The 14,373-nt window shown below is 48.4% G+C and overlaps 1 long non-coding RNA gene across 1 annotated transcript in view; it reads right to left on the bottom strand.

Moving 5' to 3' along the window:
- LOC138350256 (uncharacterized) overlaps positions 1-13,891 on the bottom strand; it is a 57,965-nt gene extending 44,074 nt beyond the window's left edge. The window contains exon 1 of the long non-coding RNA XR_011222028.1: positions 13,696-13,891. This is a non-coding gene — a long non-coding RNA (uncharacterized lncRNA). The remainder of the gene's footprint in view (positions 1-13,695) is intronic.
- Between the last annotated feature and the right edge of the window lie 482 nt (positions 13,892-14,373).

Raw genomic sequence — 14,373 nt, 5'->3', positions numbered from 1 at the left:
GACACGAAAATAAAACCCACACAAGACTAGAAAAGGTTCAAGTATGTGAAACTATGTTCAATGGTGAGCCGAGAGGCTCTGAAGACTACAATAACGACGAATAAGATTGCGAGGGTCATGGAAAAATAAGACAAGCCAGTAATATTCAAAGGTGTAGGAACCACAGAACGAGGAGAAACAGATATGATCTAGAGACACAGAGGAGTCACAGAGGAGACACAGAAATGGCAGATTGAACTTCATTGTTAAAGAATTCTTGGGAAATCGAATTAGTTAGACGAAGAAGTTGATTGAAGTTAACTCAACACAAAACCTTAAATTTACGTGATGACCAAACCACACAGCACAAGATGAAGTAACGACGACGTTTCGCTCCGTCGTGGTCCAGCATCAGGTCGTCTGTCGTATTTCATTTAAATTTGACGAGGAAAATGTGGACACTGTCATTGAATTAAAAATAAAATAAACGACTCGGAAGGCGAGATGAGCAGCTGGTGCGTGATCGTGCTAACACATCTAAACGTGCACTTCTAGGTGTGTACACACACACACACACACACGTAAGCCTTTCTAACCATTGAAGCAAGTCACAGGTGTAGTCACAGGTGTAGTCAGAGGTGGCGACGTAGGGGCGTCCAGGAGAGAGAGAGAGAGACTTCGAGCAAGCAGGCGCCCCACTTCCCGTGTTGAACGCTAAACTTTGCCCTGAAACTCTCTATCCCAGCCAGAGCTTAAGTACCCTACTCTCCGACCTCAAGTTGTGATTCCTGACTTTTTTAATTTACTTACTCAGATAAACTCAACTTATTTAACTGGTTTCTTCCAGGTGAAATAGATGAATAACAAGAAGTTTGTGATGTTTGAAGAGAGGTTCCGGCAGCCTGTACTACTGAGTCATCGAACAACATCGACAAAACAAGTCCAGAAAGGTGGTGCTGGGGGATGTTGACGGGGTGCCAAAAGTGCATAGTCCCGTCCGGCACTCGCACCTGCCGGACCTCACGCACTCTCCCCTGACCAACATCACCGTTTAAAGCAACTTCGCAAGGGGGGAATAGCAATGTTCAAAAGCCCCCTCAGCCTCCGTGAACGGCGGTGAGTTGTCACTGTTTCTCTGGCTGTGCCTTTGACGACGAGGCGAGGGGCCACTCCATGCCTCGGCCGTCATATAGGTCATCCCGTCGTTGGCCATTATAGGCCATAATGACCCGTTGACGTTGACCATTATTCACAGCTCACACCGACCCTTAACAAGTGCTAAAAGGTCAACGACTCTGCGTAAGTGCTTCGAGTCTCTGGAGACTGCGCGGGGAAAGCCCGCGCAATTCATCGCCCAGTCCTGCACCTGTTGGAACAGTTCTAGCTTCCATGAATTCCCGAGAACTATTAACTAATTACCTCGTCAATTTCCAAAGAATGTCACGAGCAATTCAGTAGTTTGAGGAGGTAGACTCGCCCAGTATGGTGCTTCAGGGTAGACTCGCCCAGTATGGTGCTTCAGGGTAGACTCGCCCAGTATGGTGCTTCAGGGTAGACTCGCCCAGTATGGTGCTTCAGGGTAGACTCGCCCAGTATGGTGCTTCAGGGTAGACTCGCCCAGTATGGTGCTTCAGAGTAGACTCGCCCAGTATGGTGCTTCAGAGTAGACTCGCCCAGTATGGTGCTTCAGAGTAGACTCGCCCAGTACGGTGCTTCAGGGTAGACTCGCCCAGTACGGTGCTTCAGAGTAGACTCGCCCAGTATGGTGCTTCAGAGTAGACTCGCCCAGTATGGTGCTTCAGGGTAGACTCGCCCAGTATGGTGCTTCAGGGTAGACTCGCCCAGTATGGTGCTTCAGGGTAGACTCGCCCAGTATGGTGCTTCAGGGTAGACTCGCCCAGTATGGTGCTTCAGGGTAGACTCGCCCAGTACGGTGCTTCAGAGTAGACTCGCCCAGTATGGTGCTTCAGAGTAGACTCGCCCCCACGTATCAATGAGAAAATCAGGAAGATTCGAACCTGCTCTACTTGGTAGTTCCAATCTAGCTCTAGCGCCCTGCACCACCACACCACGACATGAGGTCAAAGCAGCGCCACCTGGGATTCCACTGAATAATAGGATTCATAAATTCTAGTGGATTCAGTGGAATCCCAGGTTGTTTTGCTTTGACCTCATGTCATGGTATGGTGTTCCAGGGCGCTGGCTCGGGAATACCAAGTGAGCAGATTCGAATCCTCCTCAGGGCTCCTACAGATTTTTCCTCATTATTATAAATATAAATATATATATATATATATATATATATATATATATATATATATATATATATAATTTGAATACCATTGTGCGTCAGGAGCCAGGTATGCACAAAATGTTTGAAATGTTGAAGTGAGGACATGTTTGGGCTCCCAAACTGCTGCCAAATTAATTTACATAAATTTGCATAACACGGACAATGTGATAGGCGAAGTTTGCTGTGTTTCTGCAAAGGAATTATTTAGTAGTGAATTGTGCAACCTCTTGTTAAGTTGTGACGTGCTCGAGGCAGGAAGCTGTAGGCACGTGCGGGGGCAAGGGAAGGGAAGGGAAGGCAGATAGAGGGGGTGTGGGAGGGGAAGAAGAGGTTCAGTAGAGAGGAAGGTGTACATCTCAAGAATGTTGTAGACACAACACAGACCATCCACTTCTCTTCTGTCTTGACGAGCATTCAAGTTTTTTCTGTTACCATACCTGATCAACCAGGCTGTGACTCATACGTCAGGCTGCGAGCAGCCGCGTCTAACAGCCTGGTTGATCAGTCCAGCAACCAGGAGGCCTGGTCGACGACCGGGCCGCGGGGACGCTAAGCCCCGGAAGCACCTCAAGGTAACCTCAAGGTATACGGCCAACTCTGCCTAGACGTGTGGTCTTGGACCCAATACATTAAGATGAGAACCTGGACAGTCATCCCAAATTAGAGGTTAATGATCTGTGATCCACCTAAATTTGTGAGCTGGAAAGCGTTTCACACACACCTGCAGCGTCCAGACTATGAGTGATCCCACCATTACGATTTTCTACAGCAAATTAAGCTGCAGCATCTTGCATATACCTCATAACGAACACTCATTTAATCCTTATATTGTATATATTGGGAGTGGGACGGAGGTGGTGGGAGCCTTCCCGCCTCGCCTCTGGTGGAGTCCTGTGATGCCGTGGTGTATTCAAGCTCAACAGTTACTAACCAATGTTTCTCCGAAGCCAGTAGCCAGCCACTTGGGTGGAGCTGGACGGTAGAGCGACGGTCTCGCTTTCATGCAGGTCGACGTTCAATTCCCCGACCGTCCAAGTGGTTGGGCACCATTCCTTCCCCCGTCAGTAATATTCCCGGAATATCCCGGAATATTACTGCCTTCAGGCTGCTCATAGGCAGTCCAAGATGGTAATCGAATCCCTCTCTATGAGCAAATGTTTTGGCCAACTCATCAGTTCTATCATGCATTCGGAGTCTCCTCCTAGCGCGAATATAAACCAGCTTCCGCGAGCAGCATCCCATCTCCCTCGTCTGGACGTCTCGTCTGGACACGCGTCTCTCATCACCTCAAGATATTAATCCCAAACAGTTTTTCTGTCGCTTTCTATACGCTTAATGAGGCGCGGAGCTCCTGGAGAATTCGTTGGGGCGCATCGCAGACATTGTGATGCTTGACGTGCCTCTGGTTGCCAAGGGGTTACAATATGATTGGATGCGCTGCTTTGGGTATCCTGTCAGCGTGTTTACTCCCCCTTAAAAGGTGCGTGAGAATGATGCTTCAGCCTCGTTAGATTTCCAGACTACGTCAGCGTTGGCTTCTTGGACCTTGCCCCCGCTCCCGTAAGGCTGCATCAGCATTGTATTGTCTTTTTTTTTGTTCTCGACCTTCGCCCGCTGCTCTTCCTGACAATAGGACTGGAGATCAGCGATAGAGGCAGCCACTCGTGATACGAAAGTGGTGTGGAATGATGCACTTACAAGCTGGAAGAGCGACTATGACACACATGGGTGGCAGCATCCTCTGAAGGTGAGGATGTTCAATAAGGAACCAGGTCATACGGGCGTCCAGGAAGGGGCCCCCAGATCGCGGGCGTCGAGCCTGGCCCCCAGGGCACGGGCGTCAAGTCTGGACTTCCAGGTCACGGGCGTCAAGCCTGGCCCCCAGGGCACGGGCGTCAAGCCTGGCCCCCAAATGATGGGCAGGTCGAAACAAAGAAAATAGTTCCACCAAGATTTCCTTTGGAAATAAGAGATAATTCATATAACTTGACGAAATATACAGAAAAATTCTGAATGTGAACCTGTAATAGAGCTAAATAATAGCCCTTATTTAGGTTAAAATGACTGTCAAATTGATTAATATTTCAAATAGCAAAAAAAAAAAAAATCAGGGCGACCCGTACAACAGTGACAACTGCTGCTTTGGTCCAGAGGTTTCCTGATTGGTTGGTTTCTAACCGCAGTGAAAGCTATTTGGCTGGCTGCCTTATTATCCCATAAGGGAACGGCTATAGTGTTAATTAATGTTTAGAGACGTGTTTTTTTTTTTTGGGGGGGGGGGGGGGGGGAGGGGGTTGACTAAAATAGTCACTGGCTGTTGCCGACCTGTCAAGCTACTAACTAAAACAATCACCATTTTTTTACCTTTCTTTTGGGTAAACTTCATGACACTTCTGGCATTACCATAATAATAATAATAATAATAATAATAATAATAATAAATATATATATATATATATATATATATATATATATATATATATATATATATATATATATATATATGTGTGTGTGTGTGTGTGTGTGTGTGTGTGTGTGCGTGTGTGTGTGTGTGTGCGTGTGTGTGTGTGTGTGTGCGTGTGTGTGTGTGTGTGCGTGCGTGTGTGTGTGTGTGTGCGTGTGTGTGTGTGCGTGTGTGTGTGTAGTAGAAGAATTAAAGCCCAGCATTACATGGCCTGAAAATTGGTGCCCCGAGTTTCCTGTGCCCCCGGGGGTTTCCTCTAGAACCGAAACTGTAGTAAATACTTTAGCATGGATGGTCACCAAGATTACATATCCTCACTACACACGACCATCACTGCGGGACTGAGGACACGAGCCCCTTTGTCACGAGGACTCGTTAACTGCTGGTGCAGTGGTAGCACACTCGTCCCGACACTTCCCGAGCGACTTGGTCAGGGATCGAAGCTTGGTGAGGCGTAGAGGGACAAGGGCCCCCCACCTGATTGATTGGCCGCCCCTGTTCACCCAGCAATATTTGAGTTCCTGTTTGAGAACCGACTGGCGGGTCGTGTTCCAGGGGGAAACTATTAGGTAAGACTTAACATGAGCTACGGGAAGGTAGCCGGTCGGCCGAGCGGACAGCACGCTGGACTAGTGATCCTATGGTCCTGGGTTCGATCCCAGGCGCTGGCGAGAAACAATGGGCAGAGTTTCTTTCACCCTATGCCACTGCTTTCGCTTTGATGTGAATGGACATCAAAGCGAAAGCAGTGGCATAGGGTGAAAGAAACTCTGCCCATTGTTTCTCGCCAGCGCCTGGGATCGAACCCAGGACCATAGGATCCTATGCCACTGTTACCTAGCAGTAAAATAGGTACCTGGGTGTTAGTCAGCAGTCACGGGCTGCTTCCTGGGGGTGGAGGCCTGGTCGAGGACCGGGCCGCGGGGACACTAAAAAGCCCCGAAATCATCTCAAGATAACCTCAAGATAAGGTAAAGCTCTGGGCCTGCTAACAGGAGTCAGCAATCGTCTTCTCTTTGTACTCGCTTGTGTAAAAGAAAGGCTTCCTGGTTTTGTTGATTTGCAGAAACAACCTTTGACCTTGGGTTCGCTGTCTTAAGTCGCGAAATAGCCACCGACCAGAGCAGGCTGGCTAGTTAACCCCTGACGGAATTCAGGAACCAATTGACAACATAGAAAACGACACTCGTCCGTAGCACTAATATAAAAGATGCATACATAGGAAGGAATGCGGCTATAAAGAACGTGTGATGCTTGTGGACTCCACTACGGGCTCACCATAGCCCGTGCTACTTGCCCCGCTCCTGTGCCAGGTAAGTCCACTACGGGCTCACCATAGCCCGTGCTACTTGCCCCGCTCCTGTGCCAGGTAAGTCCACTACGGGCTCACCATAGCCCGTGCTACTTGCCCCGCTCCTGTGCCAGGTAAGTCCACTACGGGCTCACCATAGCCCGTGCTACTTGCCCCGCTCCTGTGCCAGGTAAGTCCACTACGGGCTCACCATAGCCCGTGCTACTTGCCCCGCTCCTGTGCCAGGTAAGTCCACTACGGGCTCACCATAGCCCGTGCTACTTGCCCCGCTCCTGTGCCAGGTAAGTCCACTACGGGCTCACCATAGCCCGTGCTACTTGCCCCGCTCCTGTGCCAGGTAAGTCCACTACGGGCTCACCATAGCCCGTGCTACTTGCCCCGCTCCTGTGCCAGGTAAGTCCACTACGGGCTCACCATAGCCCGTGCTACTTGCCCCGCTCCTGTGCCAGGTAAGTCCACTACGGGCTCACCATAGCCCGTGCTACTTGCCCCGCTCCTGTGCCAGGTAAGTTACGGGCTCACCATAGCCCGTGCTACTTGGAACTTGTTCGGAGTAGCTTAATCTATAACAACAACAACATTGTGGACTCAGTATAGGCAATTTACTGCTAGATGAAGAGAAGCATGAGGTGAAAACAAAAATGCCCAAAGTCTTGCCCTACCCGGGAGTCGAACCCTAGATAAATCTGTTGTTAGCGGCCTGTGCTAATCACTATGCTTCTTTGAATTTATCCCAGAAGCATTTATCCCATCCCTCCCCAAGGAATACCCGACCAGGAGGCCTGGTCAACGACCGGGCCGCGGGGACGCTAAGCCCCGGAAGCACCTCAAGGTAACCTCAAGGTAAGCATGGAAGATCAATAACGGTGTACAATTTCAGAACATTAACCGAGCAATAACAATGGGGGATATTTCTTGAAGAAATAAATAACAACATTAATAATGCCCTCGGGAAGTTACAATTCAATAAGTTATCTTCTTGAGGTTATCTTGAGATGATTTCGGGGCTTTTAGTGTCCCCGCGGCCCGGTCCTCGACCAGGCCTCCACCCCCAGGAAGCAGCCCGTAACAGCTGACTAACTCCCAGGTACCTATTTACTGCTAGGTAACAGGGGCATAGTGTGAAAGAAACTTTGCCCATTTGTTTCTGCCTCGTGCGGGAATCGAACCCGCGCCACAGAATTACGAGTCCTGCGCGCTATCCACCAGGCTACGAGGCTCAGTTACGAAGTAACTGAGAGTATATACATATAATATGTACAATTACAATTACAAATATAATTTATGTATATTTATAAATATATTTATAAATATATATTAATATTATGTAATAATTATATAATAATATATATATGTAAATATATATACATATGTACTTGAAATATTTCACTTAACTCACGTGTGTTTAGTGCAGTGTTAACTGGCGGTAAATATATAACCTTTACCCTTCACCTCATCAAGACATTTAACATTGAACCAAAGGTTAATTAGAGTCGTTTAATTAAACGCACAAGACGTAGAGAATCAACACCAGCGGCACGTTAGTGATTGGGCGGATTTTCCTGCATATGCATTGTGATACTCGCTTTCCCCAAGGGATACCCACGCTCCCCAAGGGATACCCACGCTCCCCAAGGGATACCCACGCTCCCCCAAGGGATACCCACGCTCCCCCAAGGGATACCCACGCTCCCCAAGGGATACCCACGCTCCCTCAAGGGATACCCACGCTCCCCAAGGGATACCAACGCTCCCCAAGGGATACCCACGCTCCCCCAAGGGATACCCACGCTCCCCAAGGGATACCCACGCTCCCCCAAGGGATACCCACGCTCCCCCAAGGGATACCCACGCTCCCCCAAGGGATACCCACGCTCCCCAAGGGATACCCACGCTCCCCAAGGGATACCCACGCTCCCCAAGGGATACCCACGTTCCCCAAGGGATACCCACGCTCCCCAAGGGATACCCACGCTCCCCAAGGGATACCCACGCTCCCCCAAGGGATACCCACGCTCCCCCAAGGGATACCCACGCTCCCCAAGGGATACCCACGCTCCCCAAGGGATACCCACGCTCCCCAAGGGATACCCACGCTCCCCAAGGGATACCCACGCTCCCCAAGGGATACCCACGCTCCCCAAGGGATACCCACGCTCCCCAAGGGATACCCACGCTCCCCAAGGGATACCCACGCTCCCCAAGGGATATCCACGCTCCCCCAAGGGATACCCACGCTCCCCCAAGGGATACCCACGCTCCCCAAGGGATACCCCCGCTCCCCAAGGGATACCCACGCTCCCCCAAGGGATACCCACGCTCCCCCAAGGGATACCCACGCTCCCCCAAGGGATACCCACGCTCCCCCAAGGGATACCCACGCTCCCCAAGGGATACCGACGCTCCCCAAGGGATACCCACGCTCCCCAAGGGATACCCACGCTCCCCAAGAGCCTTACTTTGCGCAAGTGCACTCTCACTCGCCTGATGCCTCGTTATTTAAGCCAAGACAACGCAGAATGGAGATGAAGTCTTGAAAAAATGAGATAATCCCCAGCATCCTTTCTCCCAAGGAGAGAGTTAGAGTCTCACGAGGGGCATTGGACGAGAAGAAGGAAAGAAAACTATCAGGGGGAAAGCGCCAAGCCATTTGGCTCAGTACGCTTACGTGTAAGGAAACGCTAACACGCATTTCGCCTTGCCCAGGAATCGAACCCGGGAACAATTTGGCTGTGATATGATTGGGCTATAGAATACCGGGTATTAATGGCTAGGATGTGATGTGAAAGCTAGAGCGTAAAGACAAGGGGAAGGGGGGGGGGGCAGGATAACCACTAGAACACCCTCGGCCAAATTGGCAAAAGGAGGCAGGGGCAGGTAGCTGGATCTTCCAGTAATGGCGGTCCCGGTCACTCCTTCATAATAGGTCACGGGCACCAAGCGGACGCCTTGCAGGACGCCGGACACGGGCACCAAGCGGACGCCTTGTAGGACGCCGGACACGGGCACCAAGCGGATGCCTTGCAGGACGCCGGACACGGGCACCAAGCGGACGCCTTGCAGGACGCCGGACACGGGCACCAAGCGGACGCCGGACACGGGCACCAAGCGGACGCCTTGCAGGACGCCGGACACGGGCACCAAGCGGACGCCTTGCAGGACGCCGGACACGCCCCGCTGAAGTAAACCCAAATGAAGAGTCGTTGTTTGGGGCGTGCAGACGGCCTTGGTTGGGAGAAAGTTGTGACTGGGAGAGCGGCCAACCCAGAGTAACTCCCCGGTGTCTAAAATACATATCAAGGGAGGCAAGGAGACTGAAAAAATTTGTAAATTTCAAATAGCTTCAATATTAATACATTTAATAGCCTATTCTTTTTTGTCCAATACTGAAACTACTAAAGATTTTATGTACGTGAGCAGAGTAGATGTAGTTTTGTAGTAGATGTGCGCCAGTGTGTCGAGACTGTCCGGATGCTTCTCATCCACAACTAAAGCGATTTAGTTCAAATTTCTCAAACTGAAATCTACTTTTAATGTTTTTTTTCCCATATAGGAACCTAAGGCACAACGAGCGCTCAGCGAAATCACAAATAACATTTGTGGTCGAGGTACTTTTTAGCAAATCATGCTCCTGTCGGTGTGATTGCCGAGTTCAGTGGCGCGGGTTCGAGCCCATCGTAAAGATTTAATATTTTCTCAAATGAGGAGTGTGTAGGTCAGTTGGTCCACGCTAGGCCGGTCCTGTTCCAGCACCACCAAGTACAAAGGTTTGGAACATGATTAGTGCCAGAGCTAAGAGGGTTAAGCTACGAGGATAAGCTAGTGGAACTAAATCTCACAACCCTAGAGAAGGAATATGATCCCAATATACAAGATAATGAGGATTAGATAAAGCGGACAAGGATAGCGTCTTCAAATTAAGAGAAAGCAGGACAAGAGGACACAGGCCGAATCTGGAAACAGAAATGAGTCGATGGAATGTAAAGAAATACTCGAACGTCATCACACACAGAGATCACACTAACGTGATGCATCAAATGAACAACCCTGTCGTAGCTCAGTCGATTAAGGCAGTGTCTGGGATGCTCCAGGACGCAGGTTCGAATCCTCGTCACGGCCCTTGTGGATTTGTTAAATACTCGAACCCTGTACGGGTGATCAACAAGTGGAATGCTCAAAAAGAAGACGTCCTGGAAGCCACCTTCTTCCACAAGTTTAGGGACAGTTTCGACAAAGAAACTTATTGTCAAAATAGTTCAATTGTAACGCAAGAGGCACAACCAGACGCCTTGTAGGACACCAAAGGCTAGACCTTACCACCCCGCATAGTCACATCCCCGCTCCCGAGCCAGGTAAGTCCACCACGGGCTCACCATAGCCCATGCTACTTCCTGTGTCAGGTTAATCCACTACGGGCTCACCACAGCCCGTGCTACTTGCCCCGCTCCTGTGCCAGGTAAATCCACCACGGGTTCACCACAGCCCGTGCTACTTGCCCCGCTCCTATGCCAGGTAGGTCCACCACGGGCTCACCACAGCCCGTGCAACTTGCCCCGCTCCTGTGCCAGGTAAATCCACCACGGGCTCACCATAGCCCGTGCTACTTACAACTCTTCGTACCGAGTAGCCGAATCTTAAACAACAACAACGACCCTATAGACACAGAGAGGAAAGCTCACTCGAGCGTGTACTGACTCGTCCCATGAGGTGACCTGTCATCCTCCAGTGAGGACGCTTCTGTGACGGTACTTGGTCAACCCGTCCTCCTAATAGAACGTCGAATTTCGACGTATACTCGACCTAAGGCCCCAAAAAATTGTCGTACTAGAAAATAGTTGCGGCTCGCGAAATTGACACACTGTTCCGTTTTTTCTTTCGGGTCATCTGATAGGTTAAGAGAAGGGACTTTAGTACAACAGTTTCTTGACGTTGGATAACCTTAGGAGGACTGGCTGGGGTAGCCTGTTACACAGATCTGCGGCACTGTTTACAAATCACTTTACCTATTTATTTTCTAAATCTAAACTTATTTTGTTTGAATCTATTATTTTGTGTTTTAGCTTGGGCTGATGTGTTTAAAATCCACCGTGTTAAAACTATTTAAATCCCTATTATTAAAATCCCACTCATTATAACCCCTTTTAAAATTCCAATTATGAAAACCCTATTTAACCCCCCCCCTTATTAAGCCCTTTCGTCCATGTGTGTGCACTTCAATTTAAATGTCCCTTCTTGAGGCTTAAAATTCATGTAGCACTTCACCCTAATAACTTCACACCATCTTTATTTTGAGTTTATTTGTTATATTTAAGTTAATTCGCGAGGTCGATTCCTAATGTCCGTGAATAACCAGGTGACAATTCTCGACATATTATCGAGAGAATTAACACATATGATGAGGCACAGTGCTCAGAACTGCTCAGTACGATACAAGAGGGTTCTCACAGGGCAAGATTGAGCTGAAGGGTATTAAACTATATTACAAACACTTGTATATTTAAAGTCTATATAGCGCCTTAATGTCTAGTTTGAAATGTTTTATGTTCTGTTTCGCTGGCTTTAGAACCATATTAATCATGACTCTTGGAATATTTTTCTCAAATTAATTTCAAAATTGTTGAGCTGGTGTGTGGTACATATGTGTTTTCTTGTTGCTAAGCTGCGGACCGTACACAAGTCAGCGTGGAGCAGCCTATGCTAATTTTCAGTCTATTGTAAAAATCTATTTTAACTTTCCTGTAATTGGTATTTAATAATCGCCTTGTTTTAGTGTCGTCCTAAAATATGACCATGTTCCTGCTCACTCCAGTGTCTTAATACGTCATGTCTCTGATGAACAGTAACGGTTCCATGACAGCGCAGATGCACCTCTCTTGAAGGCGAGGAGTGACAATAACGTAGCTAAAGTATGTTGACCAGACCACACACTAGAAGGTGAAGGGACGACGACGATGTTTCGGTCCGTCCTGGACCATTCTCAAGTCGATTGAGAATGGTCCAGGACGGACCGAAACGTCGTTGTCCCTTCACCTTCTAGTGTGTGGTCTGGTCAACCTATCTTGAAACTGTTCTCCAACTTTACACTATTCATGCCGACCTGTTTCCTGTGCAGTAACCATGCCCAGTGTAATAGATTCTATCTATTACTACACTCCTCTTCCCTTCCTTATGAAGCCATCTCTTGCACGGTACAATATCCAAGACCTTACTGGAGTTGTTTGTCAACACAAACAATTAGTTTGAAGAAGAATGCTTGACTAACCGATCCATTGTATAAGCCACTGACCCACGTGGGATATGCCAGCTTATTTATGCCTCTCGCGGGATGACGAGCTCAGGAGCCGAAGCTCAACCCGCGTCAAGTAGAACGAGGCGAGTACTGGGGGGTAAGGACTTGTCAGCGGTTGTTATGGGTTGTTATCGCGGGTAGTTAGTTCTCAAGTACCACAGTGATCCATCTGCCTCTCTGGTGTCCGAATTTCTTTCCGCACTAAAATTGCGGAATTTTGCGGGAAAAAAAATTGGATGGCTAACTGTGACATTATTACTGGATGCGTCTAAAATATTCCATGCACACTCTGTGGTGAGGGACTGTCGTCGACACCAACCACAATATTCTCTATCATCTCGTGCCAGGCATTTGCCATTTATCCGAATTCTATCACGAGTTGTTTAGTTCACAGAAGATACCCAAGAGAGAGAGAGAGAGACACATACACACACCTGACAGGCGCGACACGACAGGTGTGTGTGTGTGTGTGTGTGTGTGTGTGTGTGTGTAGACGGGACAAGGCCTCTACCGTCTCCACACTACCCTGGGACAGATGGGGGTTGACTGCTTGCAGTGCGTGCCTGTGTGTGTGTGTGTGTGTGTGTGTGTGTGTGTGTGTGTGTGTGTGTGTGATCACTGCTCGACACATCTGTGCAAGCTACAGTGATATAATCTACGTCATTCGGCGAGATCTCGTCGCATCAAGAATGCGGCGCTTACCGCCACACTTGACGGGGTTTGAATTGAAATAAGTTTATTGACGGTGTAACATGCGCACAAAAGGATGAGGCAGCTCAAGTTATTCTCACCCCGTTCACTACGTGTTCATTCGGGTTGATACAAGCGAGATGAGATCTAAAAAGGGGGGGGGGGAAGAGGAGGTTGTTAACATGGAATAGCAACTCAGATAGTTAGGATGCCTTGAAACGACACTAGAAACTACGTAATCATTGCGGAGATCATTATGCAGTATGCCAGGATGTCTTAAAAAAAATGTTCACGAGAGAATGAACATTCTAGAGCTGTTCACTTGAGACAGTTAAGCAAGTCCCAGCTGTGTCTGGGTACAAGTGACAGGATGAACAACCCAGCGGGTTTTCTTCCTATTGGGGAGTGTTGTACATGCTGCTATGGCGGTGTGTTCACTCACAAGATGAGTGGCGCTGCCCAATACTGTCACTATGGCGGTGTGTTCACTCACAAGATGAGTGGCGCTGCCCAATACTGTCACTATGGCGGTGTGTTCACTCACAAGATGAGCGGCGCTGCCCAATAAACTCGCCCCTCGGGGCAAAATTAAAAAAAAATTATATTGTCATGGTTCGTCACAGTTTGCAGGCTGAACAATGTGGGTTAGGTTAGCTTCAGTAACTTACCTGTAACGAAGCATAGTTCTGGAAACGACATGAAATCCCAAATCCTTGTCCTGACCCCTTCCCAGTGCTATATAGTCGTAATGGCTTGGTGCTTTTCCCTGAGAGTTTCCTTCCTTCATCACATCCTGTCCTCCGAGGAAGTTTCTCCTTCACAGGGCGCTCCTCATCAAGTATGAGTGCTACTCACTGATGAGGTATGAGTACTCCTCACTGCATCGTGTCCTCAGGCCAGACTCGTTCAAGTTGTCGCCGTCCCCCCCCCCCAAGACGAAATTAGCAATTTTAATTTGTGTATTAAAAATAGGTTTGTTTTCATATATATAAATTAATATTATTATCTATTAAAATTCTAGGTATAGTTAGGCGTAGGTTAGGTTAGGTGTCTACGTTCTGTTGGCGATTATTTTCATGCGAAGTACGTGTGTGTGTGAAACATTTACTGAGTTGCGGTTCGAACAGAGGTCGTCAGCGAAGCATTATTCGAGAAATGTTCGAAGGTCTTTGATTGTGTCTAGTTTAAACCATTTTTTATTAATAAACAAGGGGGCTTGGCGGCTAGATCAACGAGCATTTGGCCTTTGTTGAAGAAGACAGGCTGGCTCGTTGACTACGTATTAACTCATAACTTATTACGTTTGAGCTTCGCTCACTTTATGTGTTCGAACTGTATCTTTTTAA

The sequence above is a fragment of the Procambarus clarkii genome, chromosome 44 (assembly GCF_040958095.1).
Source record: "Procambarus clarkii isolate CNS0578487 chromosome 44, FALCON_Pclarkii_2.0, whole genome shotgun sequence".
Classification (NCBI taxonomy): Eukaryota; Metazoa; Arthropoda; class Malacostraca; order Decapoda; family Cambaridae; genus Procambarus; species Procambarus clarkii.
This window is presented reverse-complemented; position numbering and strand designations above follow the sequence as displayed.